The following is a 21445-nucleotide window of genomic DNA, read 5'->3' on the forward strand; positions in this document are numbered from 1 at the left end:
AGACATGTACAGCTATGCGCTAGTAATGTCTACAGATGGTGAATGTTGGAAATGGTGCTTTCTGAGGCTCCTTACAGTTCTTCTTCCTCAAGCGTAGACAGTAAGGGAGGCAAGGTCAGGTGTGCGCTAACAATGTCTAGAGATGGTGAATGTTAGAAATGGTGCTTTCCGCAGCTCTTTACTGTCCTCCTTCACCTAGGGTAGAAAGGAAGGGAGACATGTACATCTGTGCGCTAGTAATGTCTACAAATGGCGAATGTTGGAAATGGTGCTTTCTGTGGCTCCTTACAGTTCTTCTTCATCAAGCGTAGAAAGTAAGGGAGGCAATGTCAGGTGTGTGCTAACTATGTCTAGAGATGGTGAATGTAGGAAATGGTGCTTTCTGAGGCTCCATACAGTCCTCCTTCACCTAGGGTAGAAAGGAGGGAGACATGTACAGCTGTGCGCTACTAATGTCCGCAGATGGTGAATGTTGGATATGGTGCTTTCTGAGGCTCCTTACAGTTCTACTTCATCAAGCATAGAAAGTAATGGAGGCAAGGTCAGGTGTGCGCTAAGTTTCTCCAGATGGTGAATGTAGGAAATCGTGCTTTTTAAGGCTCCTTATAGTTCTTCTTCATCAAGCGTAGAAAGTGAGGGAGGCAAGGTCAGGTGTGCGCTAACTATGTCTAGAGAAGGTGAATGTAGGAAATGTTGCTTTCTGTGGCTCCTGACAGTCCTCCTTCACCTAGCGTAGAAAGGAAGGGAGACATGTAGAACTGTGTGCTAGTAATGTCTACTGATAGTGAATGTTGGAAATGGTGCTTTCTGAGGCTCCTTACAGTTCTTCTTCATCAAGCGTAGAAAGTAAGGGAGGCAAGGTCAGGTGCACGCTAACTATGTCTAGAGAAGGTAAATGTAGAAAATCGTGCTTTCTGAGGCTCCTTACAGTTCTCCTTCACCTAAGGTAGAAAGAAAGGGAGACATGTACAGCTGTGCGCTAGTAATGTCTACAGATGCTGAAAGTTGGAAATGGTGCTTTCTGAGGCTCCTTACAGTTCTCTTCATCAAGCGTAGAAAGGAAGAAAGGCAAGGTCAGGAGTGTGCTAACTATGTCTAGAGAAGGTGTATGTAAGAAATGGTGCTTTCTGAGGCTCCTTACAGTCCTCCTCCACCTAGGGTAGAAAGGAAGGGAGAAATTTACAGCTGTGCACTAGTAATGTCTACAGATGGTGAATGTTGGAAATGGTGCAATCTGAGGCTCCTTACAGTCCTCCTTCACCTAGAGTAGAAAGGAAGGGAGACATGTACAGCTGTGCGCTAGTAATGTCTACAGATGGTGAATCTGGGAAATAGTGCTTTCTGAGGCTTCTTACAGTTCCCTTCATCAAGCGTAGAAAGGAAGAAAGGCAAGGTCAGGAGTGTGCTAACTATGTCTAGAGAAGGTGTATGTAAGAAATGGTGCTTTCTGAGGCTCCTTACAGTCCTCCTCCACCTAGGGTAGAAAGGAAGGGAGAAATTTACAGCTGTGCACTAGTAATGTCTACAGATGGTGAATGTTGGAAATGGTGCATTCTGAGGCTCCTTACAGTCCTCCTTCACCTAGAGTAGAAAGGAAGGGAGACATGTACAGCTGTGCCCTAGTAATGTCTACAGATGGTGAAAGTTGGAAATGGTGCTTTCTGAGGCTCCTTACAGTTCTTCATCATCAAGCGTAGAAAGTAACGGTGGCAAGGTCAGGTGTGCACTCACTATGCCTAGAGACTGTGAATGTTGGAAATAGTGCTTTCTGAGGCTCCTTACAGTTCTTCTTCATCAAGTGTAGCAAGTAGGGGAAGCAAGGTCAGGTGTGCCCTAACTATTTCTAGAGATGGTGAATGTTGGAAATGGTGCTTTCCGCAGCTCCTTACAGTCCTCATTCACCTAGGGTAGAAAGGATGGGAGACATGTACAGCTATGCGCTAGTAATGTCTACAGATGGTGAATGTTGGAAATGGTGCTTTCTGAATCTCCTTACAGTTCTTCTTCCTCAAGCGTAGACAGTAAGGGAGGCAAGGTCAGGTGTGCGCTAACAATGTCTAGAGATGGTTATTTGTTAGAAATGGTGCTTTCCGCAGCTCTTTACTGTCCTCCTTCACCTAGGGTAGAAAGGAAGGGAGACATGTACATCTGTGCGCTAGTAATGTCTACAAATGGCGAATGTTGGAAATGGTGCTTTCTGTGGCTCCTTACAGTTCTTCTTCATCAAGCGTAGAAAGTAAGGGAGGCAATGTCAGGTGTGTGCTAACTATGTCTAGAGATGGTGAATGTAGGAAATGGTGCTTTCTGAGGCTCCATACAGTCCTCCTTCACCTAGGGTAGAAAGGAGGGAGACATGTACAGCTGTGCGCTAGTAATGTCCGCAGATGGTGAATGTTGGATATGGTGCTTTCTGAGGCTCCTTACAGTTCTACTTCATCAAGCTTAGAAAGTAATGGAGGCAAGGTCAGGTGTGCGCTAACTTTCTCCAGATGGTGAATGTAGGAAATCGTGCTTTTTAAGGCTCCTTATAGTTCTTCTTCATCAAGCGTAGAAAGTGAGGGAGTCAAGGTCAGGTGTGCGCTAACTATGTCTAGAGAAGGTGAATGTAGGAAATGTTGCTTTCTGAGGCTCCTGACAGTCCTCCTTCACCTAGCGTAGAAAGGAAGGGAGACATGTAGAACTGTGTGCTAGTAATGTCTACTGATAGTGAATGTTGGAAATGGTGCTTTCTGAGGCTCCTTACAGTTCTTCTTCATCAAGCGTAGAAAGTAAGGGAGGCAAGGTCAGGTGCACGCTAACTATGTCTAGAGAAGGTAAATGTAGTAAATCGTGCTTTCTGAGGCTCCTTACAGTTCTCCTTCACCTAAGGTAGAAAGAAAGGGAGACATGTACAGCTGTGCGCTAGTAATGTCTACAGATGCTGAAAGTTGGAAATGGTGCTTTCTGAGGCTCCTTACAGTCCTCCTTCACGTAGGGTAGAGAGGAAGGGAGACACGTACAGCTGTGCGCTAGTAATTTCTACAGATGGTGAATGTTGGAAAAGGTGCATTCTGAGGCTGCTTACAGTTCTTCTTCATCAAGCGTAGAAAGTAAGGATGGCAAGGTCAGGTGTGCGCTAACTATGTCAACAGATGGCGAATTTTGGAAATGGTGCTTTCTGAGGCTCCTTACAGTTCTTCTTCATCAAGAGTAGAAAGTGAGGGAGGCGAGGACAGCTGTGCGCTAACTATGTCTAGAGAAGGATAATGAGGGAAATGGTGCTTCCTGAGGTTCCTTACAGTCCTCCTTCACCTAGGGTGGAAAGGAAGGGAGAAGTGTACGGCTGAGCACTAGTAATGTCTACAGATGGTGAATGTTGGAAATGGTGCATTCTGAGGCTCCTTACAGTTCTTCTTCATCAAGCATTGAAAGTAAGAGTGGATAGGTCAGGTGTGCGCAAACTATGTCTAGTTAAGGTGAATGTAGGATATGGTGCTATCTGAGGCTCCTTACAGTCCTCCTTCGCATAGGGTAGAATGTAAGGGAGACAAGTACAGCTGTGCGCTAGTAATGTCTACAGATGGTGAATGTTGGAAATGGTGCTTTCTGAGGCTCCTTACAGTCCTCCATCACCTAGGGTAGAAAGGAAGGGAGACATGTATAGCTGTGCGCTAGCAATGTCTAAAGATGTTGGATGTTGGAAATGGTGCTTTCTGAGGCTCCATACAGTTTTTCTTCATCAAGCGTAGAAAGTAAGGAAGGCATGGTCAGGTGTGGGCTAGTAATGTCTAAAGATTGTGAATGTTGGAAATGGTGCTTTCTGCAGCTCCTTATAGTCCTCTGTCACCTAGGGTAGAAAGGAAGGGAGACATTTACAGCTGTGCGCTAGTAATGTCTACAGATGGTGAATGTTGCAAATGGTGCTTTCTTAAGCTCCTTACAGGAATTCTTCATCAATCATAGAATGTAAGGGAGGCAAGGTCAGGTGTGCGCTAACTATGTCTAGACATGGTGAGTGTTGGAAATGGTGCTTTCCGCAGCTCCTTACAGTCCTCCTTCACCTAGAGTAGAAAGGAAGGGAGACATGTACAGCTGTGCCCCAGTAATGTCTACAGATGGTGAAAGTTGGAAATGGAGCTTTCTGAGGCTCCTTATAGTTCTTCTTCATCAAGCATAGAAAGTAAGGGAGGCAAGTTCAGGTGTGCGCTAACCATGTCTAGAGAAGGTGAATGTAGGAAATGGTGCCTTCTTAGGCTACTTACAGTCCTCCTTCACCTAGGGTAGAAAGGAAGGGATACATGTACAGCTGTGCGCTAGTAATGTCTTCAGATGTTGAATATTGGAAATGGTGCTTTCAGAGGATCCATACAGTTCTTCTTCATCAAGCGTAGGAAGAGAGGGAGGCAAGGTCAGGTGTGCGCTAACTATGTCTACAGATGGTGAATGTTGTAAATGGTGCTTTCTGCAGCTCCTTACAGTCCTCCTTCACCTAGGGTAAAAAAGGAAGGGAGACATGTATAGCTGTGCGCTAGTAATGACCAAAGATGGTGGATGTTGGAAATGGTGCTTTCTGAGGCTCCTTACAGTTCTTCTTTATCAAGCGTAGAAAGTAAGGGAGGCGAGGTCAGGTGTGCGCTAACGATGTCTAGAGGAGGTGAAAGTAGGGAATGGTTCTTTCTGAGGCTCCTTACAGTCCTCCTTCACCTAGGGTAGAAAGGAAGGGAGAGATGTACAGCTGTGCGCTAGTAATGTTTACAGATGGTGAATGTAGGAAATGGTGCTTTCTTAGGCTCCTTACAGTCTTCCTTCACCTAGGGTAGAAAGGAAGGGAGACATGTACAGCTGTGCGCTAGTAATGTCTACTGATGGTGAATGTTGGAAATAGTGCTTTCTGAGGCTCCTTACAGTTCTTCTTCATCAAGCGTAGAAAGTAAGGGAGGCAAGGTGAGGTGTGCTCTAACTATGTCTAGAGAAGGTGAAAGTAGGGAATGGTTCTTTCTGAGGCTCCTTACAGTCCTCCTTCACCTAGGGTAGAAAGGAAGGGAGACATGTACAGCTGTGCGCTAGTAATGTTTACAGATGGTGAACGTTGGAAATGGTGCTTTTTGCAGCTCTTTACAGTCCTTCTTCACCTAGGGTAGGAAGGAAGGGAGACATGTACTGCTGTGCGCTAGTAATGTCTACTGATGGTGAATGTTGGAAATAGTGCTTTCTGAGGCTCCTTACAGGTCTTCTTCATCAAGCGTAGAAAGTAAGGGAGGCAAGGTCAGGTGTGCTCTAACTATGTTTAGAGAAGGTGAAATTAGGAAATGGTTCTTTCTGAGGGTCCTTACAGTCCTCCTTCACCTAGGGTAGAAAGGAATGGAGACATGTACAGCTGTGCGCTAGTAATGTCTACAGATGGTGAATGTTGGAAATGCTTTCTGAGGCTTCTTACAGTCCTCCTTCACCTAGGGTAGAAAGGAAGGGAGACATCTACAGCTGTGCGCTAGTATTGTCTACAGATGGTGAATATTGGAAATGGTGCTTTCTGAGGCTCCTTACAGTTCTTCCTCATCAAGCGTAGAAAGTAAGGGAGGCAAGGTCAGGTGTGCGCTAACAATGCCTAGAGAAAGTGAATGTAGGAAATGTTGCTATCTGAGGCACCTTACAGTCCTCCTTCACCTAGGGTAGAAAGGAAGGGAGACATGTACAGCTGTGCGCTAGTAATGTCTACAGATGGTGAATGTTGGAAATGGTGCTCTCTAAGGCTCCTTACAGTTCTTCTTCATCAAGCATAGAAAGTAAGGGAGGCAAGGTCAGGTGTGCGCAAACTATGTCTAGAGAAGGTGAATGTTGGAAATGGTGCTTTCTGAGGCTCCTTACAGTCCTCCTTCACCTAGGTTAGAAAGGAAGTGAGACATCTACAGCTGTGCGCTAGTAATGTCTACAGATGGTGAATATTGGAAATGGTGCTTCCTGAGGCTCCTTACAGTTCTTCTTCATCAAGCGTAGAAAGTAAGGGAGGCAAGGGCAGGTGTGCGCTAACTATGTCTAGAGAAGGTGAATGTAGGAAATGGTGTTTTCTGAGGTTCCTTACAGTCCTCGTTCACCTAGGGTAGAAAGGAAGGGAGACATCTACAGCTGTGCGCTAGTATTGTCTACAGATGGTGTATATTGGAAATGGTGCATTCTGAGGCTCCTTACACTTCTTCTTCATCAAGCATAGATAGTAAGGGAGGCAAGTTCAGGTGTGCGCTAACCATGTCTAGAGAAGGTGAATGTAGGAAATGGTGCCTTCTGAGGCTCCTTACAGTCCTCCTTCACCTAGGGTAGAAAGGAAGGTAGACATGTACAGCTGTGCGCTAGTAATGTCTACAGATGGTGAATGTTGGAAATGGTGCTTTCTGAGGCTCCTTACAGTTCTTCTTCATCAAGCGTAGAAAGTAAGGAAGGCAAATTCAGGTGTGCGCTAACTATGTCTACAGATGGTGAATGTTGGAAATGGTGCTTTCCGCAGCTCCTTACAGTCCTCCTTCACCTAGGGTAGAAAGGAAGGGAGACTTGTACAGCTGTGTGCTAGTAATGTCTACAGATGGTGAATGTTGGAAATGGTGCTTTCTGAGGCTCCTTACAGTTCTTATTCATCAAGGGTAGAAAGTAAGGGAGACATGTACAGATGTGCACTGACAACGTCTAAAGATGGTGGATGTTGGAAATGGTGCTTTCTGTAGTTCGTTACGTTTCTTTTTCGCATAGGATATAAAGTAAAGGTGACATACTCAGCAATGAACTATCCATGTCCATAGAAATTGAATGTTGATAAGAAAGCCTTCTGCAGCTCCATACTGTTCCTCTCCATGTAGCGTAGAAAGTAAGAGAGACATGTACAGGTGTGAGGTAATTAAGTCAACAGATGGTGAATGTTGGAAAGGGTGCTTTCAGCAGCTCCTTTCTCTTCTTCTTTACCTAGGTTACAAAGTAGGGGAGATATGTACAGCTGTGCGTTATGTATGTCAACGGATATTTAATTTTAGAAGTGGTGCTTTCTGCAGCTACTTACAGCTCTTCTTCACCTAGGGTACGAAGTAAGGGAGACATGTACAGCTGTGCGCTAACAAAGTCTACGGATTGTGAATGGTGGAAACGATGCTTTCTGAGGCTCCTTACCGTTCTTTTTCGCCTAGGATAGGATGTAAACGAGACATACTCAGCAGTGCACTATTTATGTCCACAGATGGTGAATGTTGGTAAGATAGCTATCTGCAGCTCCTTACAGTTCTCCTTCACATAGGGTAGAAAGTAAGGGAGACATGTACAGCTGTGCGCTACCTATGTCTAGAGATGGTGAATGTTGGAAATGTTGCTTTCTGCAGCTCCTTACAATTCCCCTTCACCTATGGTAGAGAGTAAGGGAGACATGTACAGGTGTGCGATAACTATGTCTACAGATGGTGAATGTTGGAAATGTTGCTTTCTGCAGCTCCTTACAGTTCGTCTTCACCTCGTTTAAAAAGTAAGGGAGACATGTACAGCAGTGCGTTACCTATGACTAGAGATGGTGAATGTTGGAAATGGTGCTTCTGAGTCTCCTTACAGTTCTTTTTTGACTAGGATAGAAAGTAAAGGAGACATACTCAGCAGTGCAATGTTTATGTCCACAGATGGTGAATGTTTGTAAGAAAGTTTTCTGCAGCTCCATACAGTTCTTTTTCACTTAGGGTATAAAGTAAGACAGACATGTACAACTGTGCGCTAACTATGTCTAGAGATAGTGAATGTTGAAAATGGTGCTTTCTCCAGCTCCTTACAGTTCTTCTTCACGTAGGGTAGAAAGTAATGGAGATATTTACGCCTGTGTGCTAACTATGTCTACGGATGGTGAATGTTGGAAAATGGTGCTTTCTTAGGCTCCTTACAGTTCTTATTCGCCTAGGATTGAAAGTAAGTTAGACATACTCAGCAGTGCACTATTTGTGTCCACAGATGGTGAATGTTGGTAAGAATGCTATCTGCAGACCCTTACAGTTCTCCTGCATCTAAGGTGGAAAGAAAGGAAGAGATGTACAGCTGTGCACTATGTATGTCTACACATGGCGAATGTTGGAAATGGTGCTTCCTGCAGCTAATTACAGTTCTTCTTCACCTATGGTAGAAAGTAAGGGAGACATGTACAGCTGTGCGGTATGTATACCCACAGATGGTGAATGTTGGTAAGAAAGCTTTGTGCAGTTCCTTACAGTTCTCCTGCATCTGGCGTAGAATGAAAGGTAGACATGTACAGCTGTGCGCTATGTATGTCTACAGATGGTGAATGTTGGAAATGGTGCTTTCTGAGGATCCTTACAGTTCTTCTTCATCAAGGGTAGAAAGAAAGGGAGACATGTACAGGTGTGCGCTAACTATGTCTACAGATGGTGAATGTTAGAAGTGGTGCTTTCTGCAGCTCCTTACAGTTTTTCTTCATCAGGGGTAGATAGTAAGGGAAATAGAGTACTATCCTCGCCTCTCCTCGGACTACCAGGGAGGTGGTAACCCAGACATGCGATCTGTCCTTCAGCACAGCCACTTCATCAGCTTCTGCTAAGAGGAAGACCCAGAAGTCAGATGCACGGACCTTCAAGAAGGAACCGTCCCGTGCAGACTTCATACGTACTTCGACCTCCCAGCCTTCGACCGGTACTTCCACCAAACGTCCTTCCAAGAAGGCTCATAGGAAGCACAGTTGTCCTTCTTCGCCACGGCGCGTTTCTTCTCCTGCGCCACCCAGCGGTTGCCACCCCAGGCCGTCATCCGTTTCGCCTGGCCGCACCGCTGGTAGCCGAACATCTGGCCGTTCACCGGCGGAGGAAGCTCCCCCTCCCGGCCATCCTCCCAAGATGGCCGATGAACCTATAGACCCAATGGACGATGACTGTCCGCCTACTGATAGCGGCGGCGGTGCTCGCTCGATGCCAGGCCCTCAGTGGCCTTCGAGGTGACCCCTTCTTTCATTTTCCTTTCTTCTTACGATGGCACTTATTCACTGGAATATTCGCAGCATTCGCTCCAACCGAGAGGACCTGAAGTTGCTGCTCCGCTTGCACCGTCCGCTAGTCGTAGCCCTCCAGAAATTGAAGCTACGCCCATGCGATCACATTGCCTTGGCACACTACACCTCTGTGCGTTTTGACGTACCCTCTGTGGTAGGTATCCCAGCTCATGGAGGGGTTATGTTGCTGGTCTGGGATGATATTTACTATGATCCCATCACGTTGCACACTGGCCTGCAGGCAGTTGCCATCCGCATTACTCTTCCCACTTTTACATTTTCCATTTGTACCGTTTACACTCCATCGTCATCTGCCGTTACCAGGGCAGACATGATGCAAGTTATTGCTCAGCTACCTGCACCATTTTTGTTAACTGGAGACTTCAATGCCCACCATCCCCTTTGGGGCTCTCCAGCATCCTGCCCGAGGGGCTCCCTGTTAGCAGACCTTTTCAACCAGCTCACTCTTGTCTGCCTCAATACTGGCGCCCCTACTTTTCTTTCGGACACATCTCACACCTATTCCCATTTAGACCTCTCTATATGTACTCCCCAACTTGCACTCCGGTTTGAGTGGTATGCACTTTCTGATACATATTCGAGCGACCACTTCCCGTGTGTTATCCATCTCCTGCAGCATACCCCCTCTCCGTGCTCCTCTAGTTGGACCATCTCCAAGGCTGACTGGGGGCTCTTCTCTTCCAGGGCGACCTTTCAGGATCAGCCCCCAGGGGCTCAGCATTCGTTTTCTGGGTACAGGCTTGGCGACCCCGGGGTTCCTGAGCTGGGGACTGGTAAGCGCCGCCAGTCCCCTGTCACCGTAACCTCTAAGCATACTTCAACGACCACCGTGCGGCGCGGCGGTGGAATGTTGTGTGTCTCAGGGAATGGGGATCTTGGCTTGACCGCCCGGATCGCGAGGATGGAATAAACCTCTATAAAAAAACCTCAATCTCAAGGTGTGCTGCCCGCTGATGAGATGCATGGCTGTTGAGGTGGAACAGTCGATAGCGGGCAACCTCTGGGGAACCTGCCGCACCTCAGTTGTATAAGGCTTACCTAGGCACGCGGGGCTCTGTCTAGGTGGACTTCTAGTTCCCTAGCTGCTCGTGGGACCGAGATGGATCCTTCGAAATTCTCTTTTCTTCCTCCCAGCTGAAAGGGTGGGCTGCTGGAAGGTTCTAACACCGAGTCTCTTAAGAGGGCCCGTGCAGTCAGTCCCCCTGACTCCGGCGCTTCTTTGAAAAGTCCTGTCTTAGGTAACAGAATGCATTCTGGTAATCCGAATGTGTTTCTCATTGTGAAACGGAAGGAGGGTAGTTTCGAGAAGGTTTCGCCCTTCTATATACAAAAGGGATTGGAGGGAATCTGTGGCTCCTTAAAATCGGTGAAGCGCTTACGTAATGGGACCTTGCTAGTGGAAACTTCCACTTCCCATCAAGCAACTAACCTCCAATCTGCTAAATGCCTTGGAGAGTATGCCATAGACACCAAACTGCACAGCACCTTGAACTATAGCAAAGGTGTTGTGACATGCCGGTATCTAGCTGATATTCCCAAGGAAGAACTGCTACGTGAGTGGGCTCCGGAAGGTATCGTTGATGTCCAACACATCATGAAGAGGGTTGATGGCACTCTTGTCAAATCCGACTCCTTTATTCTGACCTTCAATAGCACAACACTTCCTGAACATGTTAAAGCTGGCTTCCTTCGCCTTAGTGTGAGGCCTTATTTCCCGGCCCCAATGCGCTGTTTCAAATGCTAGCGTTTTGGGCATACCACCTTAGGCTGTGGAAACTGTGGTCAGGCTGCTCATGAAGGAGTTGGTTGCTCGTCTCCGGCTAAATGTCTTAATTGCTCTGGGAACCACCCTGTTTGGAGTAGGGACTGCCACATATTTTTAGAGGAACGCAAGGTCCAGGAAATAAAAACAACCAAGCGTATCCCCTATGGTGAGGCCAAGAAGATTTATAAGTCGATGCAACCTCCCACATTTGCTACATCTTTTGCATCCCTGGTACAGAAGCCTACTCCAAAAGTCGATGCCTCAACGCAGACTGAGGTGGTGAGTGTTGGCACTAACACCTGTAGCTGTCAGTGCACTTGCAACGCAGCCAGTGTTCCAGAGCCAGTAGCCCCTACTCCAACGGCAGACAAAAGTACAGTGGCGGACTTGGTCCAGCCCCTCGCACCTCCAACAGCTGAGGTTGTCCCCAAGCCCAGTGCGCCTCTTACCACTCCCACATCCGCTCCCCCAAAGTCCTCCAAGCCACAGAAAGCTACTGTGCAGCAGCAACAGCGGGTCAAATCCCGTGGTAAACCATCTGACCATGCAGATGTTGTTTTACGCGAGGCTTCATCTGACTCTTCCCCAGAGTTGATGGAGTACGATGTATGTGTGGGGCAATCATCTCGTCCCACGCCTGCCCCTCCACCTGCTGTGGTCTCCCCACCCCGTCGGAGAGACAGGATGAAGGTGCTACCCCCAACATAGATGGCTCCCATACTCCAGCGGAACTTGCGAGGGTTCAGGACGCATGTGGAGGAACTTCGTCTACTTTCTCAGGGTAGACCACTGTGTCTCTGTCTCCAGGAGACGTATTTCCATCCATCATACTCCCCTCAGATACGAGGCTATACACTCCACAAAAAGGACGACCTGCGTGGAGAGAGAGCTAGAGGAGGCGTAGGTATTTTCGTCAGGACGGACTGCCATTCCTCGCCTCTCTCACTTACGACGACTCTACAGGCCGTCGCTGTGTCCGTGCACGTGCGTCATACATTGACTGTATGTTCACTTTACTTGCCCCCACATGATGCTCTTGATGAAGCGGCCCTCACCGACCTTCTTACACAGCTCCCCCAGCCATTCATTATTTGTGGTGATTTTAATGCCCACAATGTGCTTTGGGGCTCTGCAATTACCTGTCCCAGGGGTAGAGCAATTGAGAGGCTTCTCCTGTCATCCTGCGCCTACTTGCTCAATGGAGGACAGAGTACTCATTTCTGCACGGCGACTGGGTCGTTCTCTGCCATTGATCTCTCGCTTTGCTCTCCAGCTCTTGCCGCTAGTGCTCACTGGGAAGTGGTCGCTGACTTGCACGGCAGTGATCATTTCCCAATCTGGATTCACCTGCCAGATGGCGTGGGCCCCGAAAGGAGACCACCACGATGGGTAATCAGTGGAGCTGACTGGACACTTTATAGCCAGTTGGCCCAATTCGAACACTGTGCGAATGTTGAGGTGTGGGTGGATCATATTACCAAAACGGTCCACCATGCCGCTGCGGCATCCATTCCACAGTCCACAGGCCACCGGAAAAGGCCACCTGTGCCTTGGTGGAGTGACGAATGCCGCTCTGCAATCAGGACCAGGCGTGCGGCTCTGCGGCGGTTCAAGTGTCGGCCGACTGCTGAGAATCTTGCAGCCTTTCGGGTGGCGAGGGTGAGATGTCGCCGCATTATTCGTGAGAGCAAGAAGAGGTCGTGGCAAAAGTTCCTGAACACCATTAATCGTTCCACCAAAAGTTCCATTGTGTGGGAGACCATTAGGAGAATTTCTGGCAGAGGAGGGAGGTGCCCCATAGCTGCTGTAATGAATAACGGCACTCTCCACACAGATCCGCGAGACATTGCCCAGACTATGGCAGCATATTTTGCGACAGTTACTGCCACAACCAGTCAGGATCCAGGTTTCCAGCGCCATAGAGCGGTTGCTGAGAGGTGTAGTCTGAACTTCCAGCCCACCTCTCGTGAAGTTTACAACTGCCCTTTTTCTATGTGGGAGCTGGATTCTGCATTGTCTGGAGCTCGTGACACTTCCCCTGGTCACGACAGGATCCATTACAGTATGCTATGGCACCTCACAATGCGCAACAAAGAAATCCTCCTCGCACTTTTTAATGCCATTTGGGCGTCGGGTCACTTTCCTGACGCGTGGCGTGAGGCAGTTTTAATCCCTTTTTTAAAACCTGGGAAAGACCGCTCGAGCCCAAGTAGCTACCGTAGTATTACCCTCACTAGTTGCATAGGGAAGACCTTGGAGCGGATGGTCAACCGCCGCCTTGTCTGGATGTTAGAATCCCGGCAACTACTTAGTCGCTATCACTGTGGTTTCAGGAGGTTTCGTTCCACCTTCGATAACCTTGCCCTCCTGGAGGCGGCTATCCAACAAGCTTTCCTACGCCGTCATCACCTTATAGGTGTATTTTTCGACATCGAGAAGGCCTACGATACCACTTGGCGGCGTCTCATCCTGGAGCAGCTTCACGAATGGGGTTTTCGTGGTTGTCTTCCTCTTTTTATTCAGTCTTTCCTCTCGCCACGATATTTTAGATACCGAATTGGTGACGTCCTGTCTGATCGCTTTGAGCAGGAGAACGGTGTCCCTCAGGGTAGCGTTTTAAGTGTGACTCTGTTTGCCATCGCTATTAATCGCATTACGTCCATGGTGAAAAGTCCTGTCCAGTGTTCTTTATTTGTGGATGATTTCTCTTTGTTCTGCTCTTCTTCAAGCCTTGCAACGACAACTCGTCAGTTGCAACTTACGATTAGGCGTTTGGATGACTGGGCGCTGAAGATTGGATTTAAGTTTTCCACCGAGAAGTCTGTATGTGTTCTTTTTAACCGTTCTCGTTCGATTTTCACCTTTCCTGAGTTGCGCTTGAGGGACACTATTCTTTCTTTTAAAGACACGGTGAGATTTCTGGGGCACATTTTTGACTCGAGGCTCACGTGGTTACCTCATCTTAAAGACCTGAAACGGCGGTCGCTTCAGGCTTTAAGCATTTTAAAATGTCTTAGCCACAGTACATGGGGAGCTGACAGGACTTGTCTGCTCCATTTTTACAGGACGTGCACGATTATGGGTGCACGGTGTATGGGTCTGCGAGGCCTTCGTACTTGTCCACCATGAAGGGCTGTGGTTGGCCACTGGGGCATTCCGAACTAGCCCCATACCAAGCCTCTGTGTAGAGGCTGGTGAACCGCCACTTCATATGCGGCGACGGCTACTTACGGTACGCCAGGCGTATAAAACTTTGTCCACACCGTACACACCTGCATACCATACCGTTGCTCAGCCTCCTCTGGCACGGTTATTTCACAACCGGCAACGTGCGACGCAGCCCTATGGGATTCGCGCACAGGATTGCCTCGCTGCAATGTCTATGGCTGGTCTTCGTGTTTTACGTCGCGGTTGGAGCAGATCTCCACCTTGGCTCCTCCGGAGACCCAAACTTATTTTAGATTTGACTCGTTTTAAGAAGGATGGCACGCCAGATTTTACATTCCATTCACTTTTTTTTAACATTTTAGATGTGCATCACGGTTTCACTGTCGTTTACACTGATGGCTCCAAACAGGAGAATTTCCTTGGCTGTTCTGTGGTGTTCCCTGACCATGTTACCCGGATTCGCCTCCCTGCTGAATATACCGTTTTCGCAGCGGAGCTCCACGCGATCCTGACGGCACTGGAGCAGATGCATCGTGTTCGGGGCGATCGATTTCTTCTCTGCTCCGATTCTCTTAGTGCCTTACAATCGCTGCAGAACCTGTACCCGACTGAAGAGATGGTCCAGCTGATACATAGCCAACTGTACTTGCTCCAACAGCGGGGTAAAGAGGTATCCTTCTGCTGGGTGCCTGGTCATGTCGGCATCTGGGGCAATGAACAGGCTGATCGGGCTGCCAAGGAGGCCTGCAGAGAGCAGGATGTGGTCCAGTGTCCTATCCCCTTGCAGTCAGTCATCGCTGCACTCCACAGGAAGTGCATGGACTTGTGGGAGGACGAATGGCTGGCGGTGACGGCCAATAAACTGCGGTCGGTAAAGTCAACCACTCGGCCGTGGCGTTCCTCCTGTCGGTTGCTCAGGCGGGAAGAGGTGGCCCTCACACGTCTTCGGATCGGGCACTGTCCTCTGACGCATAGCTATTTATTACGGCGGGAGGATCCTCCGTTTTGTGATGCTTGTGGCGTGCACATCTCTGTCCGCCACATTTTAACAGACTGCATTTTATACCGTGATGCAAGGGCAGAAGCACAAGTTGATGGTGATCTGCCCTGTGTTTTAGCTAATGATGAGACGTGTGTGTCTAGGGTTTTTAAGTTTTGTGATGTGTCTGGACTCTGGCCTAAACTTTTAGGCTGGAGGTTTTAGTGTATTGCAGAGTGGCTGACTCCTCCCTTTTATTCCTTGCGGTCAGCCAGCCACTTCCATCTGCTACATTGTTTTAGCCCCCTCTCTCGTTTTCTTCCTGTGTTGTCCATGTTTTACTGCTGACGCCCTGCTTCATCCCACGCTTCGGTGTGGGTGAGCACATCTTTTCCGATGATTGTTTCCCGTGTTTTATGTTCCGTTTTATGTAAATATTCTGAGCTTTTTTTTTTTCCTTGACACCCGTCTCACTATGATGCTGAACGGGCGCTGAAGACCTTGCTGTCGTGCGCCCACAAAACCCCTCTACTACTTTCAGGATCAAACCTTCACAAGCTGCGATCGTCAGGTCGCACACCTCACGGATGTCATTCTCACTGCTGCTGAATATTCCATCCCTCACCCTACTTCTTCTCCACGTCGCATACCGGTCCCCTGGTGGACCGCAGCATGTAGAGACGCTTTACGTGCTCGTCGACGTGCTTTACGCACCTTTAAACGCCACCCTACAGTGGCGAATTGTATCAATTATAAACGATTATGTGCTCAGTGTCGTCGTATTATTAAAGAAAGCAAGAAAGCCAGCTGGGCTGCTTTCACAAGCACCTTCAACAGTTTTACTCCTTCTTCTGTTGTCTGGGGTAGCCTGCGCCGGCTATCTGGCACTAAGGTCCACTCACCAGTTTCTGGCTTGACGGTCGTGAATGACGTCCTTGTGGCCCCTGAGGATGTCTCCAATGCCTTCGGCCGCTTTTTCGCAGAGGTTTCGAGCTCCGCTCATTACCACCCTGCCTTCCTCCCCCGCAAACAGGCAGAGGAGGCTAGGCCACCTAACTTCCGCTCCTCGAATCGTGAAAGTTATAATGCCCCATTCACCATGCGGGAACTCGAAAACGCACTTGGCCGATCACGGTCCTCTGCTCCAGGGCCTGATTCTATTCATATTCAGATGCTGTAGAACCTTTCTCCTGCGGGTAAAGGTTTTCTTCTTCGTACATACAATCGCATCTGGATTGAGGGACATGTTCCCGCATGCTGGCGCGAGTCTATTGTTGTCCCGATTCCTAAGCCGGGGAAGGACAAGCACTTGCCTTCCAGTTATCGACCCATCTCGCTTACCAGCTGTGTCTGTAAAGTTATGGAGCGAATGGTTAACTCTCGATTGGTTGGCTGCTCGAGTCTCGACGCCTACTTACCAATGTACAATGTGGATTTCGTAGGCGCCGCTCTGCTGTTGACCATCTGGTTACCTTGTCGAACTTCATTATGAATAACTTCTTGCGGAAGCGCCCGACCGCGGCTGTGTTCTTCGATTTGGAGAAGGCTTACGACACCTGTTGGAGGGCGGGCATTCTCCGCACCATGCATACATGGGGCCTTCGCGGTCGCCTCCCTCTTTTTATTCGTTCCTTTTTAATGGATCGACAGTTCAGGGTACGTGTGGGTTCTGTCCTGTCCTGTCCTGTCGGACACCTTTCGCCAGGAGAATGGGGTGCCACAGGGCTCAGTTTTGAGCGTCGCTCTCTTCGCCATCGCGATCAATCCAATAATGGATTGCCTCCCAGCTGATGTATCAGGCTCCTTTTCGTGGACGATTTTACCATCTATTGCAGCGCGCAGTGTACACGTGTCCTGGAGCGCTGTCTTTAGCATTCTCTTGACCGTCTTTACTCCTGGAGTGTCGCCAGTGGCTTCCGTTTTTCTGCCGAGAAGACGGTCTGTATTAACTTCTGGCGCTACAAAGAGTTTCTCCCACCGTCCTTACGACTCGGTCCCGTTGCTCTCCCAATCGTGGAGACAACCAAATTTTTAGGCCTTACATTTGACAGGAAACTTAGCTGGTCTCCACATGTGTCATATTTGGCTGCCCGTTGTACCCGTTCTTTAAATGTCCTCCGTGTTCTCAGTGGTATGTCGTGGGGAGCGGATCGAACCATCCTACTTCGTCTATATCGGTCGATCGTCCGCTCCAAGCTGGATTATGGGAGCTTCGTATACTCCTCTGCACGGCCATCCATCTTACGCCGCCTCAACTCCATACAACATCGGGGTTTACGACTTGCGATCGGAGCGTTTTATACTAGTCCCGTCGAGAGTCTTCATGCTGACGCTGGCGAATTGCCACTCACCTACCGGCGCGATATACTGCTTTGTCGGTATGCCTGTTGGCTACTGTCAATGCCCGACCACCCGTCTTATCGTTCCTTTTTTGACGACTCTCTCGACCGTCAATACGGGTTGTATGTCTCTGCCCTGCTACCCGCTGGAGTTTGCTTTCGTCGCCTCCTTCAACACCTTAATTTTTCACTCCCTGCAACCTTTCGAGTGGGCGAGAGCCACACGCCACCTTGGCTCCAGGCTCAGGTTCGCGTTCACCTTGACCTCAGCTCGCTCCCAAAAGAGGTTACCCCCGGTTCGGTCTACCTCTCCCGTTTTGTGGAACTTCGTTCAAAGTTCATCAACATGACTTTCATTTATACAGATGGCTCTAAGACCAATGACGGGGTCGGGTGTTCCTTTACTGTCGGGGCACAAAGTTTCAAATACCGGCTCCATGGACATTGTTCGGTCTTCACAGCTGAGCTCTTTGCACTCTACCAGGCTGTTCTTTACATCTGCTGCCACCGACATTCAGCTTATGTCATCTGCTCCGATTCCCTGAGCGCCATCCAGAGTCTCAGTGATCCGTATCCGGTTCACCCTTTCACACACCGGATCCAACGCTCTCTTCGGCAGCTGGTGGACGTCGGTTCTCCGGTTAGCTTTATGTGGGTCCCTGGCCATGTCGGTATCCCTGGGAACGAAGCTGCAGATGACGCGGCCAAGGCTGTGGTCCTCCAGCCTCGGACAGCTTCTTGTTGTGTCCCTTCATCCGATTTTAGCAGGGTTATTTGTCGGCGCATTTTATCGCTGTGGCATGCCGATTGGGCTGCACTTACAGACAACAAGCCTCAGGCCTTAAAACCTCTTCCCGTGGCTTGGACGTCATCCTCCCGCCCTTCTCGGTGGGAGGAGGTAGTTTCGGCCCAGTTAAGAATTGGACACTGCCGGTTCAGCCATCGCCATCTGCTGACGGCTGCATCGCCGCCGTTCTGCCCATGTGGACAATTGCTGACGGTCCGCCACATTTTAATGTCCTGTCCGGATTTTAACACACTGCGTCTAGATCTTAACCTGCCATGTACTTTAGATGCCATTTTAGCGGATGACCCACGAGCAGCTGCTCGTGTTCTTCGTTTTATCAATTTGACAAACCTCTCTCAGGATATTTGATGATGCTGTTTTTTAATCCTATGCCAGTCAGTCTGTCTTTTATCGTGTTTTCCATTTTAGTTGTTGTTTTAAACTTGTGCCTCGTGGTGCATTCTTAACGTAGCCAGGGCGCTAATGACCATTAAAGTTGTGCGCCCTAAAACCACAAAAAAAAAAAAAAAAAAAAAAAAAAAAGCTGTGCGTTAACTATTTCTACAGGTGGTGAATGTTGGTAAGGAAACTTTCTCAGTTCCTTCGAGTACTTATTCACATTGGGTAGGAAATAGAGGGGATATATAAAGTTGTGCAGTAACTATATCTGCATATTGTGAATGTTGGTAAGGAAGCTTTCTGCAGCTCCTACCAGTACTTCTTCACTTAGAGAAGAAAATGAAGCAGATATATACAGCTCTGCACTGAGTGTACCTCCAGATGTTGAATGTTGGTAAAGAAACTTTCTGTAGCTCATTCCATTATTTCTTCACCTATGGTAGAACATAAAAGTGACATATACAGCTGTGTGGTAACTATATCTGTAGATCGTGAATGTTTTTAAGGTATCTATCTTCAGTTCCTCTTAGTACTTCATGACCTTGAGGAGACACCCCCCCCCCCCCACGGGGTTCACAACTCTTTTGTAGATACGTGTGTACCGAGGGCAGCAGTGCTAGCTAGTGTAGTCTTCCTTTCTTTCTGGGCTCTATACCTTCTTATTCCACATCCTTCTCCATCCCCCATCTCCCCCATCCCCCCCCCCCTCACATTGCACGCTCTCTCTCTCTCTCTCTCTCTCTCTCTCTCTCTCTCTCTCTCTCTCTCTCTCTCTCTCTCCACTTGGAGTACGTTAATTCCTACATATGGAGACAGATGCTCGAAACTGTGAAACAGTCTCTCTTTTTCGATTGCTCTACTGGCAAGTCTTTGTCCTCCTTCTGTTTTCCTCTTTTGCTCACCTCTTTTCTTTACTATTTTCTCTGCTGCAGCATTTGAGACCTCTCCTCTTTCCTTTCCTTTTCTTTGTTCCTCTTTTATCTTTTTTCCTCCCTGTGCATGTCTGAAGGCTGTCCCATGCATTCCCATGCTTTATTCTCTGCCCCAAGTAGACAACTAGCATATGTTCATACCCCCTGGTAACTGCCATGCAATGGGAGATGTGATTACCCGAGCTGATGCCTTACGAAAGTTTCCTCCGTCTGTTACATGGAAGGTGTGACCTGAGGTGTGAACAGTCACCTAAGGCATGAGTGCACTCAGAGAGAGCCCCCACAAGGAAGGAACGTGCCATCAAAGATGCCGGTAATCATGGGGGGATACTTCTGCAATGGTTTCCTCATTATCTACTATGTCTGCTCATAAGTGAAAGTTAAATGAGTCTCGGCCACCGCTAATTCTTCCATCAGTGCCACTGTTCCTTGTTGTTTCTTGGTCAGATGAAGGTCAAGACTCGCCCCCCCCCCCCCCAGTCTACCCTTTCATTATTCAGAAAGGTCTTGATGCAATTGCAGATCCTGTTAAGTCTTGTTCCCTATTACAAAACGGCATCTTGTTAGAAACAGTCGGTGCCCTCCAGGCACAAAAATTTCTGCCTACTTCACTGCTACAAACTTTTCCTGTCCAGTTGGAAGTGCACTACGCTTTTAATTCATCATGTGCGGTCGTTTATATGCGCTCCCTCGACAGATTGTCTGATGAGGAAATTCAAAACTAACTGTCTGACCAGGGCATAACGGCTGTTCATTGAGTCATGAAAAGGGTTGACATGGTCTTTGTTCCAACCCGTACTGTCTTCTTGACATTTGACAGAGTTCAACTTCCATTGAACATACAAGAGAGCTACAAGATAATTTCTGTTCACCCTCACATCCCAAACCCTACGCGTTACTATCGGTGTCAGCGGTTTAGTCATACCAGTCAGTCATGTTCCAATCTGGCCAAATGCATTATGTGTGGCAAGAATGCCCTTGAGGATGCTTGTCTACCTCCATCCCCTCGTTGCATCATCTGTGTGGGTGACCATGCTGCTTCCTCTTGAGATTGTCCCATTTTTAAAGACAAACGGCTCATTCAGTAAATCAGCGTGAATGAAAAGGTGTCGACATTTGCTGTTCAAAAGTTATTTGCCAGTCGAAATCCACTGTGCCTCACACAGGTAAATATAGCATTGGCCTTGCCTCTCCTCGGCCTACAAAGGAGGCAGCCATGCAGACTTGTGATCTCAGGTTTAATGCCACAGTTATCAGATCAGCCAGCGCAGAGGTCGTACGTTGAACCTCCCCACTCTCAGCTGCTCACTCTGTGGTGCAGTCTTCATCGGGTTCTGCTAAATCCCAAGCCCCAAAATCAGATTCCTGGACTTCCAAAAAAGAGCCTACTTGTGAAGATTTTTTACGTACGCCGACTTCACAACCACCGATTCCTCCTTAATCTCAACGTCCTGTTTTCAAGAAGACTAATAAGAAACCGAGTTCCTCTCCTTCTCTGCCATGGCATGTCTCATCTACAGCACGATCTGGTGGTAACCGCCCTCAGCTGTCTTCTGTGTTGCTGAGGCACACTGCAGGTGGCCGATCAACAGGCCGATCGCTGGTCGTAGGAGCTGCTACCACAACATATGGATCAGGATCTTCTGCGTTCAGCAGAATGCCATTCCACGCTGTCAACCACGGGCTCTGAACAGTCGTTGAGTTGAGGGCAACCTTGGTCACATTCTTGCCTTTTCTGTCCACTCTATGTCCATTATCCATTGGAATATCAGCGGCATTTGAGCCAATTGGTATCAATTGCCTATCCTCTTATGATCCTACTGGCTGGTCATCTTCTGTCTTCAGGAACAAAGCTGTGTCCCCACAATCGCTTTGTTTTCCCCCATTTTCAGTCAGTGCAATTTGATCTCCCCTCTGTTGAAGACATTCCAGCACATGGGGGACTCACAATTCTTCTCCATGATACTCTCCATTATCACCCAATCCCCTTAAAAAGTTCCTTCCAAGCTGTCATTGCCACTGTCCGTCTTTCCCTTTCTGGATACACCTTCTCTCTTCGTACTGTA

Source organism: Schistocerca serialis, unplaced genomic scaffold (assembly GCF_023864345.2).
Source record: "Schistocerca serialis cubense isolate TAMUIC-IGC-003099 unplaced genomic scaffold, iqSchSeri2.2 HiC_scaffold_1353, whole genome shotgun sequence".
NCBI classification, from domain to species: domain Eukaryota; kingdom Metazoa; phylum Arthropoda; class Insecta; order Orthoptera; family Acrididae; genus Schistocerca; species Schistocerca serialis.